We start from the raw sequence: 21,698 nt of genomic DNA, 5'->3' as shown, positions 1-21,698 counted from the left end.
GGCGGGAGGTTTAGGGGGATGTGAGGAAACCCAGAGGGTGGTGACGGTCTGGAATGCGCTGCCTGGGAGGGTGGTGGAGGTGGGTTGCCTCACATCCTTTAAAAAGTACCTGGATGAGCATTTGGTATGTCATAACATTCAAGGCTATGGGCCAAGTGCTGGTAAATGGGATTAGGTAGGTAGGTCAGGTGTTTCTCATGTGTCGGTGCTGAGTCAATGGGCTGAAGGGCCTCTTCTGCACTGTGATTCTGTGATTCTGTGAATCACAATCATCTTCCTTTGTGCTAGGTATGACTCCAATCAGTGGAGAGTTTTCCCCCTAATTCCCATTGACTCCAGCTTTGCTAGGGCTCCTTGATGCCACATTCGGTCAAATGCTGCCTTGATGTCGAGGCCAGTCACTCTCACCTCACTTTGGAGCTCAGCTCTTCTTTCCATGTTTGAACCAAGACTGTGATGAGGTCACGAGCTTAGTGATCCTGGTGGAAACCAAACTGAGCGACAGTGAGCAGCTAATTGCTAAGCAAGTGCCGCTTGATAGCACTGTTGGTGACCCCTTCCATCACTTTATTCATGATGGAGAGTAGATTGATGGTAATTGCCCAGGTTGGATTTGTTGGATTTGTCCTGCTTTTTGTGTCCAGGACATACTTGGGCAATTTTCCACATAACCAGGTAGATGCCAGTGTTGTAACTGAAACAGCTTGGCTAGGATCGTACCAGGTTCCGGAGCACATGTCTTCAGTACTATTGTCGGAATATTGTCAGGGCCCATAGCCATTGCAGTATCCAGTAATATCTGCCATTTCTTGATACCACATGGAGTGAATCGAATTGGCTGAAGACTGGCATCTGTGACGCTGGTGACCTCAAGAGGCTGAGATGGATCATCTACTCTGCACTTCTGGCTGAAGATTGTTGCAGATGCTTCAGCCTTATCTTTTGCACTAAGATGCTGGGTTCCCCCATCATTGAGGATGGGGATATTTCTGGAGCCTCCTCCTCCAGTGAGTTGTTTAATTGTTCATCACCATTCACAAGTGGATGTGTTAGGATTGTAGGTTGGAGCTTATCCATTGGTTGTGGAATCTGTTTATCGCTTGCTGCTTATGCTGTTTGGCATGCAAGTAGTTTGGTGTTGTAGCTTCACCAGGGTGCAGTATTTTTAAGGTAAATTCATAATGGCTAAAAGGCATAATTAGGATATTTTTGTGTTGCAAATTATTAGTTTTTAATGTAATACAATAGAGCAACATAACAAATCCATCACTAAGTCAGCAAAAAAAAGTATTTTTATATATATGCCTATCGATCACGCTGGCATAAAATATCACAAATGCTTTTTTTAAATCACCAATTTTTAATCACCTTTTTACCTTTTTACGCCTTTTAGCATCGAGACAAAAACATTTTTTCTCATGTTATGATAAAAGCATTATAAGTGTGGAACACATTTAGAATTTGATAGCTTGCATACAAGTTCTCAAGGATTTGATTTTAGAAGTCAACGTATACAAGTCAGCTTTGTCCAATGCCCGAATTAAATCTTCAGTCGCCTCAGCAGGTTCTAGTGCATCTACACAGTTATTTTGCCACCAGGATAGAGCTGTCTTTATCTTCTCTTCCAATTCTATCCTAAGTAAAAGGAAAACAACTTCTTAACAATGGTAGATTTTCCTTTTCTCAATACATGAATCAATATTACTTTGTTCATCCATGAATTAATATTTATCAGTTCCTCTTCTCCCAAAAAGGTGACAAGGTAAGAGGTTAAGGGTGACCTGCTTCCTGGCCCTTACTTTTAATATATTTAAAATGGCATTGGAAGGTACTTGAAAGTATACTGAGGTATCATAGATAGTTATAGATAAAGATGGCCATTCAGCTGTGGCCCAGTAAGACCCCAATGTCTCCCACTTTCAATATCTAGTTGATAATTAAACAATTCCAAGGTTTCTGCCACCATTGCTCTTCCAAGAAGTTTATTCCATATGTTAACTACTTTTTGTGTAATTGGAATTTTGTAATTTCAATCTCAAACTTATATTTTTTATTAGTTATCAGTTTGAACCTATATTCCTTTATCCTATGGTCATTATTTAATTTGAATTGATATTTTAAGTTTATATTTTTCTTCCTAAACATCTCATAACCTTTTTATGATCTCCTCTCAAAAGTTTCTTTCTCTGCTGAAAAGTTCAAGTTTCCCCAGTATATTGTCATAACTTTGACACTACAGTTGTGAATATCTGATTCCATAATCATGTGTTTTAGAGGTGTAAGTTTAGTTTTAGGAATTAAAATGTTAAATGTAAGATAAATGGAAATATCTGATTGAGAAACTGATAGACATACCTGAAGTAAATACAATTCAAACAGGCCTCGGGTAATTACAGTTTCAAAGTGTAACCTGTGTTTATTTAATAAGGTTAGAGTTAGGAGGTAGAAAACTTAAAAAATAAATGACCTATCTGTGAGCTTTTGGAAGGGACAGGAGGGCTACATTTATTTCAATAAAGGATTTGGAATATTCATGTAGTTCCCAGATCAAAAAAGCCAAAAGAACATTTGTAAACAAGAGTGTTCCTTGATCGAACCAGAGTCTGGAGAGAGGGTTGTTAATTCCATTAGAGATATAAATTATTCATTTGGGTCCCAGGATCAAAGGGGCTTTTAAAAGTGAAAGATAATTAGTTACTTTTCTATTTGGAACATTGAAGGTGTGCCACGTTGTCATGGAGATGGGCTGTGAAGGAAGTTTCTTTGTTTTAATTTTTGTGTGTGTGCTTGCTGATAGAAGTAAGCAGTTCAGTTTGGAATAGACAGAGACAGTTGCAGCTCACTTAGGTTTGAGGGACAAAAAATAATAAATGTTAGACAGGCCTGCATCTTACGCATACAAAATACAAACTTAATTGTTCACCCACAAAATGCAGGTGAGAGCTTGTACTCAGTTTGAAGACAGAATTCGTGAGGGAAAAAATAAGCTGGAAGATTTGCCCAGCTGGGAACTAGAGGAAGGAATCTACAGTAACCCTCAAAGTGAATAGCAGTTGAAGGTTTGGAGTTAGAGTGGAAACAACCAAATTGGTTGTAAGCCTTGTGTTCAGAAGGAAGGGGAAAATAATTTGCCAAGAGCTGTGGACCAGGAGAATAGAGTCATTAGGGAAGTTTCTGACTTTCTGTTTAAGTTACTGCATAGGAATTGAGTCAAGGTCAGGCTCAATCTGAAAAGTCCCAGACCTTACAAGGTAGTTGTGAAAAGTTTGGAGTTGGTCCCAAGAAAGTGAATAACTTTCAAAAACCTGATAAGTAGCCAAAGACTTTCTGCGGGAAGTCATAGTGGACTCATCCAGCCTCCTTGGACAGGACCTTCTAAACGCATGACCACGACCATCTAGAAGGACAAGGGCAGCAGACACATGGTGAGACCACCGCCTGTAAGCTCCCCTCCAAGACACACACTACCATTACTTGGAAATATAGTGTCGTTCCTTCTCTATTGCTGTGTCAAAATCCTGGAACTCCCTCCCTTATAGTACTGTGGGTGTACCTACACCACATGGGCTGCAGCACTTCAAGAAGGCAGCTCACCACCACTTTCTCAAGGGCAATTAGGGATGGTCAATAAATGCTGGCCTAGGCAGTGATGCCCACATCCCATGAATGAATAAAAAAAGTTAAGGTTCAGTTGAGGATTTTAGTCTAAAGTACATGTGGCTGTTTTTTTATTGTGCTTTTCAATGTAAAGTACAAATAATTGCCTTTTATTTAGTAATGTTTGCTTGATTCTTGCATAGTAAAATTCATTTGCTTTTAAACCGTGGAACCTTGTGGCTTCATTCTTTCATTAAATCGCTGAGTGTTCGAATTACTCTTTATACATTAATGTTCTCTATGAGGATCACAACACCAGAATCAGTCTTATTGCTCCTATCTGCACCGTCTTTAGTATCTTTCTTGTTTGTTGACAATGAGAAGTGGACACAGTACTCAATGTGCAATCTGAACATTGCACTATACAGTTTGGTCATAATTTCCTTTGACTTGTATTCTACTGTGTCCATGTACTTCAATAGTCCATTGTCCTTTTAAAATTTATTAATTCTTCAGATGTGGGCATTGCTGATAAGGCCAGCATTTACGGCCATCCCTAATTGCTCAAGAAGATGGTGGTGACCGACCTTCTTGAGCTGCTGCAGTTCATGTGGTGTAGGTTTACTCAGAATACTGTTAGAAGGGGAATTCCAGGATTTTGACCTAGCATCAGTGAAGGAAGGTGATATGGTTCCAAGTCAGGATGGTGAGTGACTTGGAGAGGAACATGCAGATAGTGATGTTCTTAAGGACATAATAGGTGCAGTCCATTTGGCCCCTTGAACCTGCTCAGCCTATTGATAATATCATGACTGATCTGATTGTGACCTTAACTCTACTTTCCTGCTTGTCCTCCCTGCCCCGTAATCTTTGACTCTTTTGTAGATCAAGAATCAAGATTCCAAATCCTGGAATTCCCCTCTAAACAGTATTCTGGGTAAACCTACACGACATGAACTGCAGCAGTTCAAGAAAGTCGGTCATCATCATCTTCTTGAGCAATTAAGGATGGCCATAAATGCTGGCCTTGTCAGCAATGCCCACATCTGAAGAATGAATAACTCAGCCTTGAATATATTCAATTTCCCAGCCTTTGCTGCTCTCTGAGGTAGAGAATTACAAAGATTAACAACACTCAGAAAAAATTTCTTCTCATTACCACCTTAAATTGGCGGCCCCTTATTTTCTCAGCATCTACACTATCAAGCCTACTCAGAATATTATATGTTAACATAAGACCACCTCTTATTCTTCTAAACTTCATTGAGTATAGGTCCAACCTGCTCTGCAGACCTGCCACATCCAGATGTGAATGATATGAACAATTAAACAACTCATTGGAGGAGGTGGTTCCATAACTATCCCCATCCACAATGATGGAGGAACCCAGCACATCAGTACAAAAGATAAAGCTGAAGCTTTCGCAACAATCTTCAGCCAGAAAGTGCTGAGTGAATGATCCATCTCGGCCTCCTCTGGAGGACCCCAGCATCACAGATGTCAGGCTCCAGCCAATTCGATTCATTCCACGTGATATCAAGAAATGGCTGAAGGCACTGGATAGTGCAAAGGCTATGGGCCCTGACAATGTTCCGGCAATAGTACTGAAGATTTGTGCTCCAGAACTTGATACGTCCCTAGCCAAGCTGTTCCAGTACAGCTACAATACTACCCAGCTATGTGAAAAATTACCCATATCCCGTACACAAAAAGCAGGACAGATCCAACCTGGCAAATTACCGCCCCATCAGTCTACTTTCAATCATCAGTAAAGTGATGAAAGGGGTCATCAACAATGCTACTAAGTGGCACTTGCTTAGCAATAACCTGTTCACTGATGCTCAGTTTGGTTTCCATCAGCGTCACTTAGCTTTTGACCTCATTACAGCCTTGGTTCAAACATGGACATAAGAGCTACACTCCAGAGGTGAGGTGAGAGTGCCCTTGACATCAAGACAGCATTTGATCGAGTTTGGCATTAAGGAGCCCTAGCAAAATTGAAGTAAATGGAAATCAGGGGGAAAACTCTCCACTGGTTTGGAGTCATACTTAGTACAAAGGAAGATGGTTGTGGTTGTTGAAGGTCAATCATCTCCAGGACATCACTGCAGGAGTTCCTTAGGATAGTATCCTGGGCCCAACCATCTTCAGCTGCTTCATCAATGACCTTCTTTCCATCATAAGATCAGAAGTAGGTATGTTCACTGATGATTGCACAATGTTCAGCACCATTTGCAACTACTCAGACACTGAAGCAGTCCATGTCCAAATGCAGCAAGACCTGGACAATATCTAGGCTTGGACTGACAAGTGACAAGTAACATTCATGCCACACAACTGCCAAGCAATGACCATCTCCAATAAGAGAGAGTCTAACCATTGCTCCTTGACATTCAATTGCATTACTGTCACTGAATTCCCCACTATCAACATCCTAGGGGTTACCATTGACCAGAAACTGAACTGGACTAGCCATATAAATACTATGGCTACAAGAACAGGTCAGAGGCTAGGAATCTTGTGACGAGTAACTCACCTCTTGACTTCTCAAATGCTGTCCACCATCTACAAGGCACAAGTCAGGAGTGTGATGAAAACATCTCCATTTGCCTGGATGAGTTGAGCTCCAACACTCAAGTAGCTTGACATCATCCAAGACAAATTGGCACCCCTTCCACAATCATTCACTCCCTCCACCACCAACGAACAGTGGCAGCAGTGTGGACCATCTACAAGGTGCATTGCAGAAACTCTCCAAGGCTCCTTAGGCAGCACCTTCCAAACCCACAACCACTACAATATAGAAAAACAATGGCAGCAGATACATGGGAACACCACCCCTGGCAATTCCCCTCCAAGCTACACACCATCCTGACTTGGAAATATATTGCTGTTCCTTCACTCTCGTTGGGTCAAAATCATGGAACTTTCTCCCTTACAGCACTATAGATGTACCTACACTACAGGGACTGCAGCGGTTCAAAAAGGCAGCTAACCACCACCTTCTCAAAGGCAATTAGGGATGGGCAATAAAAGCTGGCCTAGCCAGCCACGTCCATATCCCGCAAATGAATATAAAAAAAACCTTTCCTCATAAGACAACTCCTTCATCCCAGGAATCAACCTCCAATGCATATTCCTCCTCAGGGGAGGAGATCAAATCTGTACGTAACATTCCAGGTATAGCCTCACCAATGCCCTGTACAGTTGTAGCAAGATTTCCCTGCTTTCATACTCTATACCACTTGCAATAGAGACTAACCATTCACATTCCTAATTACTTGCTGTACCTGCATGAGAACTTTTTGTGACTCATGTATGAGGACAACTAGATCGCTCTGTACCAAAGCATTCTGCCATTCCTCTCCATTTCATTAATATTTTGTTTCTCTTTTCCTCTCATCCTTTGCAGACTCTGTATCCTCCTCACCACTTGCTTTCCTACCTTTGTATAGTTAGCAAATTTGGCTACAACACAATCAGTCCCTTCATCCAATTCATTAATAGATTGTAAATTGTTGAGGCCCCAGCATTGATCCCTGTGGCACTCCACTATTTACAGATTGCCAACCTGAAAATGACACATTTATCTCAACTCTCTCTTACCTGATAGCCAATCCTCTGTCCATATTATTGCCCTTAACACCCATGAGCTCTTATCCTCTGCAATATGTGGAACTTTATTGAATGCCTTTTATAAATCCAAATATGCTACATCTATTGGTTCCTCTATCTTCCCTGCTTGTTACATCCTCGAAGAACTCTAATAAATTTATCAAACATGATTTCCCTTTCACAAAATCATGTTGATTCTGCCTGATTGTGTTATGACTTTCTAAATGTCTTGCTATTACTTTGACAACAGATTCCAACATTTAACCAATGACAGATGTTAGGCTAACTGGCTTATTGTTTCCTGCCTCCTGTCTGTCTAATTTCTTGAATAGAAATCTTGTATTTATGGTTTTCCAATCAGTTGGGAACTTTCCAGGATCTAGGGAATTTTGGAAGATTACAACCAAAGCATCCACTATTTCTGCAGCCACATCGTTTAAGATCTATGATGCAGACCACCAAGTCCAGGATACTTGTTAGCCTTTAGACTCATTAGTTTTCCTATTACTTTTTTTCTAGTGATAATCAGTGTTTTAAGTCCCTCCCTCCCTTTTGCCCCTTGATTTTCTACTTTCTTGGGATGTTTTTTGTGTGCCATGAAGAGATACAAAATGTATGTTCAAACTCTCTGCAATTTCCTTGTTTCCCATTATTAATTTCCCTATCTCATCCTCTAGGGTATCAACACTTAGCTACTCTCTTCCTTTATATATACTTATAGAAATTTTTACTGTCGATTTCTATATTTCTTGCTAGTTTATTCTCATAGTCCAATTTCTCCCTCTGTTATTATTTCATCATTGTTTGCCGGTTTATAAAATGTTCCAACTTTTCTGGCGTACTAATCTTCACAGCATTGTATGTATTTTATTTTAATTTGATGCCATCCTTATCCTCAGCTTTCTCGATGAATCTTTCTTTCTCAACGGAATACATCTTGTACCTAATTTCTTGGAGTTTGTATGTGTGTATAGGATGGTCAATATTATCTATGCTCTTCTGTTAAGGATATCCAGGATTGCTAAATAACCAGGAGCTCAAGAAGGACAACTTAAGGAGCTTCATAACATCTTTGTAAATGTTTTTAGGCTATTTTGACATTTTGGTTTCTTTATATTTGTTTCCTGATGTCTCTTCAGAAAAATTTCTGAGCTGCTTTTTTGTTCCAGTTCCTTTAATTGTATCAATGGAATTCCAAATTATAATCCTCCTGTCTTGCTTGTTTGAGGGATCTGTGTTAGGTACCAGTATTGTGGTAGATTGCTGGTTCACTAACTGCATTTTGTTTAGCAGTCTTAGCACTCAACCTTGCTTTTTGTCCAAGGTTATTTTTGAATTTGACTTGCCTGTGGGGATCACACTGTTGAAATTTTAGCTTCTATCCTGTGTTTGCTACATTGAAGAAAGACATAATCTAGTTCTGCAAAGGAAATTAACCTTGATGTAAATGAGATCAGAGTTTTGCTGATTTGGACAGTTGCTTGTTTTTTGTAATCAAATCCTTGGGCTGAATAATTTGGCCATAAAGTTGGTGTGGAGCCAACCCGCTCCAAGTTGGCCCGCCCGACAGCCATAACACGTTGTAGGCGGGCTGAAAAAGGGCAATTTGGGACTTCTGCCCCTCAATTTGATTAGCTGGCAGCTCCATTAGTTCTGGCAGCACCCTGGTGAGCCCGCAATTGTTATGACTGAGCAGTTGGTAAAGCTGAGTTATTTTTAAAAATCCCAGAGGGAAACTTCAAACAACGGACATAACCTATAATTTTAAGTGTTATGTTTGAGATGCAACTCTAAATTCAGGAATCAGACCACCAGTTCTCGAGAGGTTTTATATTAAGCTAAATGAAACATTTTATTAATTTACACAAGTTAAATATATACACATGGCTACAAATTACTATGATTATGACTTTTAACAAATTCCCAAACTAATCTCCATTAAGACAACAGCAACACATATACTTAACCAGACACCAGGCAAAGCATTTTCACCTTACGAATTCAATATGAGGTTCTTTTCACTTTGGTTCCTGTGGCCACTGCTGCAAGAAGACAGAGAAGGCCTGGGGCACCCAGAAGCTGGTAAGTCTGGTGTCTTGGCCAAGGTGGATTTCAACTGGTCAGGGAGAGGGGGCGGGGAAGTGCAGGGGATTGGGTTTAAGGCAGGGGGGGGCAGTTTGACCTTAGGTGGGGCCATCCTCCAATCTACAGTGGGCAGCCACTGAAGATTGAACCCTGCCCTTCCTTCCTGCCCCTTGAATGTTCTATTTAAAAAACCAGGCAACCTGAACATGTCATGGCATGGGCAGGATTTTATCAGGGTCAATTGTCTTGGTAACATATTATCATGGTTAACTGGCTTGGTAACATAGAGCAGAATTATGCCCTTGGCGTGCGGACTCGGCGGAGGTGGTCGGGAAGCCGACCACTGCCCGCGAATGGCAAGGCACCACAATTTCACGCTGGGCGGGCTGGGGAGGGGGCAGCTGGGGAATCTGTGAGAAAGGGCGGATGGGGGCGGGGGCATGATGTCTGTAGGGTCCAATAGTGACCTGGCGGCTGATTGAAAACCAGCCCAGGCAGCACCTGGAAGGCTGCCACGGAAAGACACTGAATTCTCCATGGATCCCATTGCAGTTGGACACTGCAGGCAGGAGGGCAGTTTGGCGGGGCAGTTGGCCCCGCATTTCTCCCATGAGTGCCTCGCAGTTCTCCTGGAGGAGGTTGCAACCAGGAGAGAAACCCTTGACCCAGAGATGGGAGGAAGAGGTCCCCACACCTCACCAAAAAGGCCTGGGAGGAGGTGGTATCCAGGGTCAGCAGTACGATGTGCTGAGGCGCACATGGGTGCATTGTCGGAAGCACTTCAATAATCTGCTGCAATAGGGAAGGGTGAGCACTGTGTTGGCATGGGTTACTTTGCAGAAGAGTTAAGTGCTGGCCATCACATCACCCCATGGATCTTAGAGGTGTTAGAGTGTGAATGGCAAATGAGGCCACCGTCAATGAGGCAGGAGCTGGAACAAGGGGGTGAGCCCTGGCTGCTTAGACTGAGTGCCTTGCAGCTCCAGGGTCACGAATCAGCTGAGCCCTGCGAGGTATTCCTCAGTGGGATTGGCCATGGTGTAATAGCGCTGCAGATAGAGAGTGGACTAATCAATGCTGCTCTATTCCTTCAGGAGAAGACATCCCATAACAATATTGAGAGGTCGCAAACTAGAGGGAGACCCCCACACCTCCCAATCCTCATGCATTATGAGCAGGAGGCCCTGGAGCTGGAGAGGCGCCATGCACCTCGGTCAACCAGCCGTGGTGAGGTTGGTGTGCCAGACGAAGGTAAGAGTGCAGTGCACTGAGGTGAGAATGTTGGCTATTGCAACCATTCTAGTGAAGTCTCTATATTGATGTGAGCCTCGAAACCGGAGTCCCCATTGATAACGAAAGACGAGGGCATTAAGATGCATACCTCTGTCTCACTAGGGCACTTGGCATGCACAGTGACAGTGTCATGACTTAAACTAATGACATGTCCTTGTTGTCCTTTTTAGGTTCACCAGCAGGCGGTTGCAATGAGGAGCCTAAAGGCCCACCCCTGACCCCTGAGGACGAGCACGCTGAGCATGCACCTGCATCACACTCTCTCTCTGTCAAGCAGGCACCAGTGCAGATATCAACACCTTGGTGGGCATAAAATTGCCATCTAGTATCTTGGTGCACATTGGTGAGGGCACTTCACACTCGTTTGAGATGCAGGCGGAGGCAGTGAGTGCCCAGGGCGCCAGCAATCGGAGGTCTGTTGGGGACCAGGACAATGCTCAGTCGATGGCTGATGTTGTGCCTCTGGAGTCGTCTAAAAAATGGCAGATGCTGGAAGTCCAGTGGGGTATGCGGGAGGAACTGGTGGAGATACATGAGGGAATGCGTGCCATGGTCTCTGTTGTGGAGGAGTCCAACTCTCATGGAAAGGCTGCTCCAGGTACTCAATCAGGAGTCCCTGGGGGATGCGCTCAGACCAGCAATGACCTCAGCTGGTCAGTGTCAGTGTGGAAGATGGATGAGGCACCCAGTATCCCAGCTAGGTGTCCGTCCACCAATGGTGAGCAGAGAGATCCAGAGTGACCTCACGTTGGCGCACGAACTGCCTGTCATCTCTGCGGGCTCCTCTCAGGGGGCTCCGGATGATGGCAGCAGCTCCTCCGCCCCTCTGCCAGTGACCGTGGCATTTGACATGGCTGTGGCGACTGGGGAGATGCCAACAGTGGCATTGGCTGCTCCATCCCTGGCTGGTACCCGCCCACCTAGCGAAATATCACAAGAGTGCTCGTTGACTTTGGCACGCTCACCCGACGTCATCACACGTTATTTCATGCTCAAGTGGGTTGGGCGCGTACCCACCCACAAAGTGAAAAATTCTGCCCACATTATCATGGCCAATTGGCTTGGTAACAAGCCTAATTGACCCTTGGTCACCTACTTGAATATGATGGGTGGGCTGCACGCCCCCCCCCTCCCCCCGTATTATGGAGGTGAGCTTGGAGGTGGGTGGGAAGGTGGTACGGTCGGCACCCACCCTATTTTATGTGCCTCCCCTGGAAACATGCCATGTGGGGACACATAAAATGCAGCCCTATAAGTAAGCACATTATTAAATGGGTGTTAAAAAGTTGTGTAATATTGTCTTTTGCCTTATGTGGCTTTTGGTTGAGCTGGGGCTCACTGGATAAAATTAGAATTTATTCAACTTAATAATGTCTGTTTCCTGTATCAAGGTATGATAGATTTCTCTTGAAGCCATCTGCAAATTTATCATTATTGAATTGACACTTCAGGGCAGTGAGCTCTTGGGTGCTCTTGAGCAGATGATGTAGGCCCTCAAAGTTTCATCATTAATTTCTGTAGCACTCTAGCATATCTATATTTGCATGTTGTCTGACTGAAGAAAAGGGTAAAGTTACTTACATAGGTGTAAGCTGCCATATTATCTGAAAGAAATCCAAAACTTCCTAAACATTTATCTCCCAGCCTACCCCTCATTTTTCTTTCTGACATGGTATGGCTTAAAGAAGCTTTTGTTTACTGTTGTTCCAATGATCTGCCGTTACTGAAGGTCACAGCATTGTTAAGAAGATCCTTTACTATGAGATCCTTGATTAATCCTGTCTCATTATATATTACAATGTGTAAAATAACCTGTTCAGTTATTGGTTCCAGAACAAAGTGTCCTAAGAAACTGTCCTGAATACCTTCTGTGAACTCATCCTCAAGCTTATCTTTACCAATTTGATTTGTAAAATCTATATGAAGATTAAAATCATCCATGATTATTGCAATCCCTTAATTCTAAGACCTAATTATTTATTGATGAATACTCTTTCCTATTGTATAGCTATGGTTATGGGGCCTATAAATTACTCCCCCCAATGACTTTGTTCCCTTGCTATTTCACATTTCCACACAAACTTATTCTACATCTATATCTTCTAAGCCAAGATTATTTCTCACTACTATACGAATATCATCCTTTATTAACAGAGCTACCTCACCTCTGTTTCTTTTCTTCACATCCTTCCAAAATGTCAAATACCTTTGAATATGCAGTTCCTAGCCTTGGTCACTTAGCAACCATGTCTCTGTAATGACTATCTCATCAAACCCATTTATTACTATTTGTGCTATCAATTTATTTCCCTTGTTATGAATTCTGTTTGCATTCAGGTAAAGAGCCTTTAATTCTGTCTTTTTACCATTTTTCTCCACTCTGACCCTATTTTCCAGTGCACTCTGATGTTTATATGCTCTGTCTCTTCCTGTCACACTTTGGTTATCATTAGCTGTATCCCTACCCTGCACTTTTGCCTTGACCTTTCTTGTTAACTTTCTGAATCTCCCCTCACATGAACCCTCACCCCACTGTTTAGCTTAAAGCACTCTTCATCCTAGATATACAATTTACCTGGACCCAGGTCCCAGCTCTGTTCAAGTGAAGGCTGTTCCAACATTACAGCTCCCTCTTTCCCCAGTACTGGAGCCTGTGCCCATTTCTCCCACACCAATCTTTGAGTCACACATTCAACTCTCTGATCTTATTTACCCTATGCCATTTTGCTTATTGGTCATGTAGTAATCCAGAGATTATTTCCTTTGTGGTTCTGCTTTTTAACTTAGTCTTTAGCTGCTCATACTCCCTTAACAGAACCTCTTTCCTGGTTCTTGGGGGAGATAGTGACATAGTGGTATTGTCACTAGACTGGTAATCCAGACAGTAATGCTCTGGGGACCTGGGTTCAAATTCCACCACAGCAGATGGTGGAATTTGAATCACAGTAATGTGGTTGACTCTTAAATGCCCTCTGAAATAGCCTAGCAAGCCACTCAGTTGTATCAAGCTGCTAAAAAGTCAAAAAAAAGGAATGAAACCAGATGGAGTTAGACACCAGAAACAACAACAGCAAACCTAGCCCTGTCGACCCTGCAAAGTCCTCTTTATTAACATGTGGGGGCTATTCGCATGGAATCATACCTTAGAGATCATGCCCCAGACACTGCCATCACCATCCCTGGTTACGTCCTGTCCCATCGGCAGGACAGACCCAGCAGAGGTGGCAGCACAGTGGTATACAGTTGGGAGTTACCCTGGGAGTCCTTGGCACTGGTTGCCATGACATCTCATGGCATCAGGTCAAACATGGGCAAGGAAACCTCCTGCTGGTTACCATGTATCACCTCCCCCCAGCTGATGAATCATTATTCCTCCATGTTGAACAACACTTGGAGTCAGGCCTGGAAGAGGTCAGGGTGGAGGTCAGGAATCTGGCCTAGAGCACATCTTTGGGATGCCTCCCCTGATACACTGCCCTGAAGCCCGGAAGTATAATTACAAATTATTGTTGAGTAGTAAGTAATTTAGCTAGTTAAGCTATAAATTAAACATCTCCCTGGTATAAGTTTAAACTCTGCCCCAGTTTAGAGGGGAAAATAGAACCTTAAAACTCACTTAATAATAATAAATAAAAGCAGAAAATGCTGAAAAAACTCAGCAGATCTGACAGCATCTGTGGAGAGAGAAACAGAGTTAATGTGTTGAGTCTGTATGACTCTTCTTCAGAGCTTTTATCTTAAAACTCACCTAACTGTTTACCTAATTAATGCCTCTGGTCTTCAATCATCAGGTCTTGCTGTCACTCGCTTCCGCTCTTCGTCAACTCCCTGTCTTGTAAAGGACCAGGACAGCACTTTTTCCCTCATACAACTAATTCCCAGGTTCAGTATTCTATCCAGCACTACTTTGACGAGTTGACCTTCGTGCTACTTACTCCTTGCGTGAACAAAAACCTCCTGTATTTATAATAGCTGGAATTCTGAAGACCTAAGTTAGGCCTTGTCAACTAGTGAACCAGTTCTAACTAGCCACCTAATTAACTGTGCTGCTGCCACGAGCAGGCAGCTTGTTTACCACAGACTAAGGTTGGAAGAAAATACAAATTAACGTTAGTTAACCAGATTTTAAAAAGAGATCAACTCTTGAAACACTTAGAATTCCGTCATTCACTAAATCCCAAAGTTCAGTCCTCTAACAGTATTCCATCGATGTGGCCTCTGTGCTAATTACTATGTGTCTGCTGCCCTTCTCCTCCTAGATAGTAGAAGTCATGGGTTTGAAAGGTGCTGTTGAAGAAACATTTTAATGCCATTCAGGAAATTGCTGCAGTGCATTGTGTAGATGGACACACTGCAGCCATTGTGTGTTTGTGGTGGAGTGAGTGAATGTTTAAGGTGGTGAATGGGGTGCTGATTAAGCTGGATGCTTTGGTATCAAGCTTCTTGAATGCTATTGGAGCTACACTCATCTAAGCAAGTGGAGAATATTTCAACACCCTCCTGACTTGTGCCTTGTAGATGCTGGACAGAATTTGGGGAGTCAGGAGGTGAATTACCTGCTGCAGAATCCTCAACTCTGACCAACTCACATAGCCACAACAAAAACAGAATTACCTGGAAAAACTCAGCAGGTCTGGCAGCATCGGCGGAGAAGAAAAGAGTTGACGTTTCGAGTCCTCATGACCCTTCGACAGAACTTGAGTTCGAGTCCAGGAAAGAGCTGAAATATAAGCTGGTTTAAGGTGTGTGTGTGGGGGGCGGAGAGATAGAGAGACAGAGAGGTGGAGGGGGGGGTGTGGTTGTAGGGACGAACAAGCAGTGATAGAAGCAGATCATCAAAAGATGTCAATGACAATAGTACAATAGAACACATAGGTGTTAAAGTTAAAGTTGGTGATATTATCTAAACGAATGTGCTAATTAAGAATGGATGGTAGGGCACTCAAGGTATAGCTCTAGTGGGGTTTTTTTTATAATGGAAATAGGTGGGAAAAGGAAAATCTTTATAATTTATTGGAAAAAAAAAAGAAAGGGGGAAACAGAAAGGGGGTGGGGATGGGGGAGGGAGCTCACGACCTAAAGTTGTTGAATTCAATATTCAGTCCGGAAGGCTGTAAAGTCCCTAGTCGGAAGATGAGGTGTTGTTCCTCCAGTTTGCGTTGGGCTTCACTGGAACAATGCAGCAAGCCAAGGACAGACATGTGGGCAAGAGAGCAGGGTGGAGTGTTAAAATGGCAAGTGACAGGGAGGTTTGGGTCATTCTTGCGGACAGACCGCAGGTGTTCTGTCTGTCCTTGGCTTGCTGCATTGTTCCAGTGAAGCCCAACGCAAACTGGAGGAACAACACCTCATCTTCCGACTAGGGACTTTACAGCCTTCCGGACTGAATATTGAATTCAACAACTTTAAGTCGTGAGCTCCCTCCCCCATCCCCACCCCCTTTCTGTTTCCCCCTTTCTTTTTTTTTTCCAATAAATTATAAAGATTTTCCTTTTCCCACCTATTTCCATTATAAAAAAAACCCCACTAGAGCTATACCTTGAGTGCCCCACCATCCATTCTTAATTAGCACATTCGTTTAGATAATATCACCAACTTTAACTTTAATACCTATGTGTTCTATTGTACTATTGTCGTTGACATCTTTTGATGATCTGCTTCTATCACTGCTTGTTTGTCCCTACAACCACACCCCCCCCTCCACCTCTCTGTCTCTCTATCTCTCCGCCCCCCCACACATACACCTTAAACCAGCTTATATTTCAGCTCTTTCCTGGACTCGAACTCAAGTTCTGTCGAAGGGTCATGAGGACTCGAAACGTCAACTCTTTTCTTCTCCGCCGATGCTGCCAGACCTGCTGAGTTTTTCCAGGTAATTCTGTTTTTGTTTTGGATTTCCAGCACCCGCAGTTTTTTTGTTTTTATCACATAGCCACCATATTTATATGGCTAACCTAGTGAAATTTCTAGTCAATGGTAATCCCCATGGTGTTGATGGTGGGGGATTCAGTGATGGTAACACTGTTGAACGTCATGGGGAGATGATTAGATTCTCCCTTGTTGGAGACGGTTCTTACTTGGCAATTGTGTCATGCAAAGTTACTTGCCTCTTATTAGCCCTAGCCTGAAAGTTATCCAGGTCTTGCTGCATATGGACATCAGTTGCTTCATTATCTGAAACGTTGGGAATGGTACTGAATACTGTCCAATTGCCAGTGAACTTTCCCACTTCAGACATTATGTTGGAAGGAAGGTAATTGATAAAACAACTGAAGATAGTTAGGCCTAGGACATTACCCTAAGGAACTCCCGCCTCAATGTCCTGTCTTTGTTGATTACTGTTCTCCACTGGTTGGATCCGTTGGGTGTCAAGCCTGTTAAGACTTCCAGGTCTCCTTTGGCTTCATAAATAGCCATTTTAATGCCATTCAGGGAGAATACTGCTTTGTTTGTTATTTGTTATGTCAGCTGTGGCTCAGCTGGTAGCACTGTCACCTCTCAGTCACAATGCCCTGAGTTCAATCCCATTCCAGCGCTTGAGTACAAAAATCAAGGCTTACACTCCAGTGAGGGAGAGCTGCACTGGTGAAAGTGCTGTCTTTTGGATGAGATGTTAAACCCCTATCTGTCTGCTCTGATGGATGCCATGGCATTATTGCAAAGAATTATCCTCAACGTCTTGGCCAATTTCTATCCCTCTATCAAAATCACAGAATCACATAGTGCAGAAGAGGCCCTTCAGCCCATCAAGTTTGCACTAACATGTGAGAAACACCTGACCTAACTTCCTAATCCCATTTCCCAGCACTTGGCCCATAGCCTTGAATGTTATGTCGTGCCAAGTGCTCATTCAGGTACTTTGTAAAGGACATGAGACAACCCGCCTCCACCACCCTCCCAGGCAGCGCATTCCAGACCGTCATCACCCTCTGGATAAAAAAGTTTTTCCTCACATCCCCCCCTAAACCTACTGCCCTTCTCCTTGAACTTATGTCCCCTTGTGACTGACCCTTCAACTAAGGGAACAGCTGCTCCCTATCCACCTTGTCCATGCCCCTCATAATCTTGTACACCTTGATCAGGTTGCCCCTCAGTTTTCTCTGCTCCAATGAAAACGACCCAAGTCTTTCCAACTTCTCTTCATACCTTAAATGTTTCATCCCAGGCAACATCCTGGTGAATCTCCTCTGCACCCCCTCCAGTGCAATCACAACTTCCTATAATGTGGTGACCAGAACTGCACACAGTACTCCAGCTGTGACCTCAACAAGGTTCTATACAACTCCAATATGACCTCCCTACTTTTGTAATCTATGCCTCGATTGATAAAGGCAAGTGTCCCATATGCCTTTTTCACCACCCCACTAATATGCCCCTCTGCCTTCAGAGATCTATAGACACACACCAAGGTCCCTTTGTTCCTCAGAACTTCCTAGTGTCATGCTGTTCATTGAATACTTCCTTGTCAAATTACTCCTTCCAAAGTGTATCACTTCACATTTTTCAGGGTTAAATTCCATCTGCCACTTATGTATCACCTCACACTTTTCAGGGTTAAATTCCATCTGCCACTTATCTGTCCATTTGCCCATCCCATCTATATCTTCCTGTAGCCCAAGACACGCAATCTCACTGTTAACCACCCGGCCAATCTTTGTGCCATCCGCAAATTTACTAATCCTCCCCCTCACATAGCCATCTATGTCGTTTATATAACTGACGAATAATAGGGGACCCAGCACCACAACCAGCATCACAAAAACAGATGATCTTTATCTCATTGCTGTTTGTGAGAGTTTGTTGAGTGCATCAATATATTGCATTTCCTACATTACAACACTGACTATACTTCAAAAGTACTTCAATGGATGTAAAGCACTTAGAGAGGTCTCGGGGTCATGAAAAGTGCTAAATAAATATGTCTTTCTTTCCATTTTGCTGTATTATATTTCATCTGCCCATTTTTTTGCAAACTTACATATTTGGGAAAATTTTCAGAGGCATGGTGAAGCAGGTTTGGCTATATGCAGCAAGCTAAATTCCCTAAAAGTATGTGGGGTCAGGATCCCAACATCATTCTTCTCCCTTCAGAGTTTCACTCGGGTGGGTTTGAAGGTGAGTGGGGAAACCTACTGGAGTTGTCAGGGAAGTAATTAGATTATGCAAACAAGCAATAAAATGGCTCTTTAAACCTGCATTCAGGTTTTAATAGCCAGCAGAACTATTTTCCAGGTCCTCAACTTGCCAGGGTCAATAAGGTGCATGCACAGCAGGACAAAAACAGAAATACCTGGAAAAACTCAGCAGGTCTGGCAGCATCTGCAGAGAAGAGCAAAGTTGATGTTTTGAGTCCTCATGACCCTTCAACAGATCTAAGTAGAAATAGGAAAGGGGTGAAATATAGAACAAAACTTCTTCAAGGTAGGCATTTCTTGAAGAGAAGTGGCAGTCAATTAAACACAGAGATAAAAAGTGCTTCTTCAGTGAAACTGACTGATTGAGAAGACTTTGATCAGTGAAACTGAAGAACTGTAACCATGCCCAGGTGAGCAGGTGTACTCACAGCACTTCTCAGAGAGTGCTTAAAAAATGCTTGAACTGGTGATTGCCAACTTTTTGGAAGTCACTTGCACTTCACTCACCTTCAGAAGTCTCAGGTTTTTAACAACAGGTTGTGGTTGACATCTGGATAACAAAATATATCAATCTCAGTTTTAACTTTAACAGTTAATCTAATATCATTGCCATTTATGGAACTATTTAGAGTTCCAAACGTCTACCATACTTTGCGTGTAGAAGAGTTCCCTAATTACACTCCTGAAAGGGTGGCTCTAATTTTTAGACTATGCTCCCTAGACTCCGCAACCTGTGGAAATTGGGTATGCAGAGTGAAACTACTTGTTTCCCTTAATATCTTGAAAACGTTGATCAAATCACGCCTTGACCTTTAAATTCCAGGGAACATAATACAATAGGTCCAATTCTGGTCATCTCAACACAAAAAAGAATGTGACAAATTTTCTGAGATCTCACCCACTGAAAGTGAACATTGCTGACTACTGGGCTCACCCATTATATTCGTTAGGGTATTGCTTCTGTAAATTCTCTTATTAATAACCTGAACATAGCCTGCGCACACAGAGAAATTTTTGTATTCAAACAGATGCACCAGTTTATAAAATACTGCTGTACAGAAACAGGCCATTTGGCCCTTGCCAATGTTTATGATTCGTATGAACCACCATGCTGCTTTATCTAACCCTATCTGCATATCCTTCAATTCCTCTCTCCTTCATGTACTTGTCCAGCTTCCCCTTAAATGCACCTATTCTATTTGCCTCAATTACTCAAGGTGATAGCAAATTTCACATTCTAAACACTCTTTCGGTAAAGAAGTTCCTCCTGAATTCTTCATTGGATTTATTAGTTACAATTTCATATTTATGATCACTGGTTTTGGACTTTGCAACATGTGAAAATGTTTTCTCTACCTCTACTTTATCAAATCCCTTCATAATTTAACAAAAACTGATCTTAAACTGATATACTTATAAAAATAAAAAACAATGGAATTAATAATTTTAAAAGGAATTATTAGAAACCCAAGTGAAGGTGGTCTTCTATTCCTCCTGATACATGCTGTATTAGATACAAAAAGAAAGGGAGAAGAGATTCATAAAGGGTAGGGGTAAAATTTAACACATAAAAAGACAGACATTCAAAAATCATATTCCAATTTCCATGCGATAAAAAATAATATTTTTCCATTTCTTCCTTAGGTGATGACAACTTTATGGTTGTTAGTAGCTGTTAACCCAATTCTTTAGGTGTTCAACTTGGACAGTGATTATCAACCACTAATGTTACCCTGAAGGCTGTCACAACTAAACCTCACCTAACATTCTCTCACAAGCTTCCAGGGGCAGTTGGGAACATTTGATAATACTTTAGTTTTCCTAGCTCAGGGATGTTGAAGTCAACTATAGCATTCAGTGGTTACACCAACTAGGATCAGTTAATTTGGGACAGACCAAAAATTCAACCTAGTTAGCATGACTTAACAGCATTTTTTTCCTTATGCTATCAAGAATGACCAAACCAGAGCTCTTGCATAAAGACAAGTGGCAAGTTACATTCATGCCACACAAGTGCCAGGCGATGACCATCTCCAACAAGAGAGAATCTAACCATCGTCCCTTGACATTCAATGATATTACTATCACTGAATCCCCTACTATCAACATACTTGGGGGGTTACCGTTGACCAGAAACTGAACTGCACTAGCCATATAAATACCGTGGCGACAAGAGCAGGTCAGAGGCCAGGAATCCTGCAGCAAGTAATATACCTCCTGACTCTCCAAAGCCTGTCCACAAGGCACAAGTCAGGAGTGTGATGGAATACTCTCCTGGATGAGTGCAGCTCCAACAACACTCAAGAAGCTTAACATCATCCAGGACAAAGCAGCTCGCTTGATTGGCACCATATCTACAAACATTCACTCCCTCCACCACCACCAACCACCCTCCTCCCACTCCCTCCCCAAACTTCTCTCCTCTCACACTCTCCCCTTCCCTCACTCCCTCTCTTCCCCCAACCCTCTCCCCCCTCCCTCCCCTCATTCCCACCCGCTCCCTCCCTTCCTTAATCACATTCCCTCCCTCTGCTCCCTCCCCATCCCCTCCCCCCACCCGCCCCCTTCCCCCAGATCCTTCCCTAACCCTCCCCGCTCCCTTGTCCCCCAGTTCCTTTCCCCCCACTCCCCTTCCCCTCAAACCAACTCCCCCCAACTCCCTTCCACCCAACTCCCCATCCCCCACACTCCCCCCACTCCATACCCTCCCTCCACTTACTCCCCTCCTCCGCTCCCTCCCCTCTTCCCACTCCGTCCTCCACTCCTCTCCAACCCCCACTCTTCTACCCACTCTGTCCCACCACTGCTTTTACTCCCCCCACCCCCTTCCCTCCCCTCCCCCACTCCGCTTCCTCACTCCCCTCTCCCACAATTCCCTTCCCCTCCCCACTCCCTTTCCCCTCCCCTCACACTCCCCTCAACCCCTCCCCTCCCCCCACTCCTCCTCCTCTCCCCTCCCCCACTCCCCATTCC

The sequence above is a fragment of the Carcharodon carcharias genome, chromosome 3 (assembly GCF_017639515.1).
Source record: "Carcharodon carcharias isolate sCarCar2 chromosome 3, sCarCar2.pri, whole genome shotgun sequence".
NCBI classification, from domain to species: domain Eukaryota; kingdom Metazoa; phylum Chordata; class Chondrichthyes; order Lamniformes; family Lamnidae; genus Carcharodon; species Carcharodon carcharias.
The sequence above is the reverse complement of the archived record's forward strand: the minus strand, read 5'-3'. Positions refer to the sequence as shown.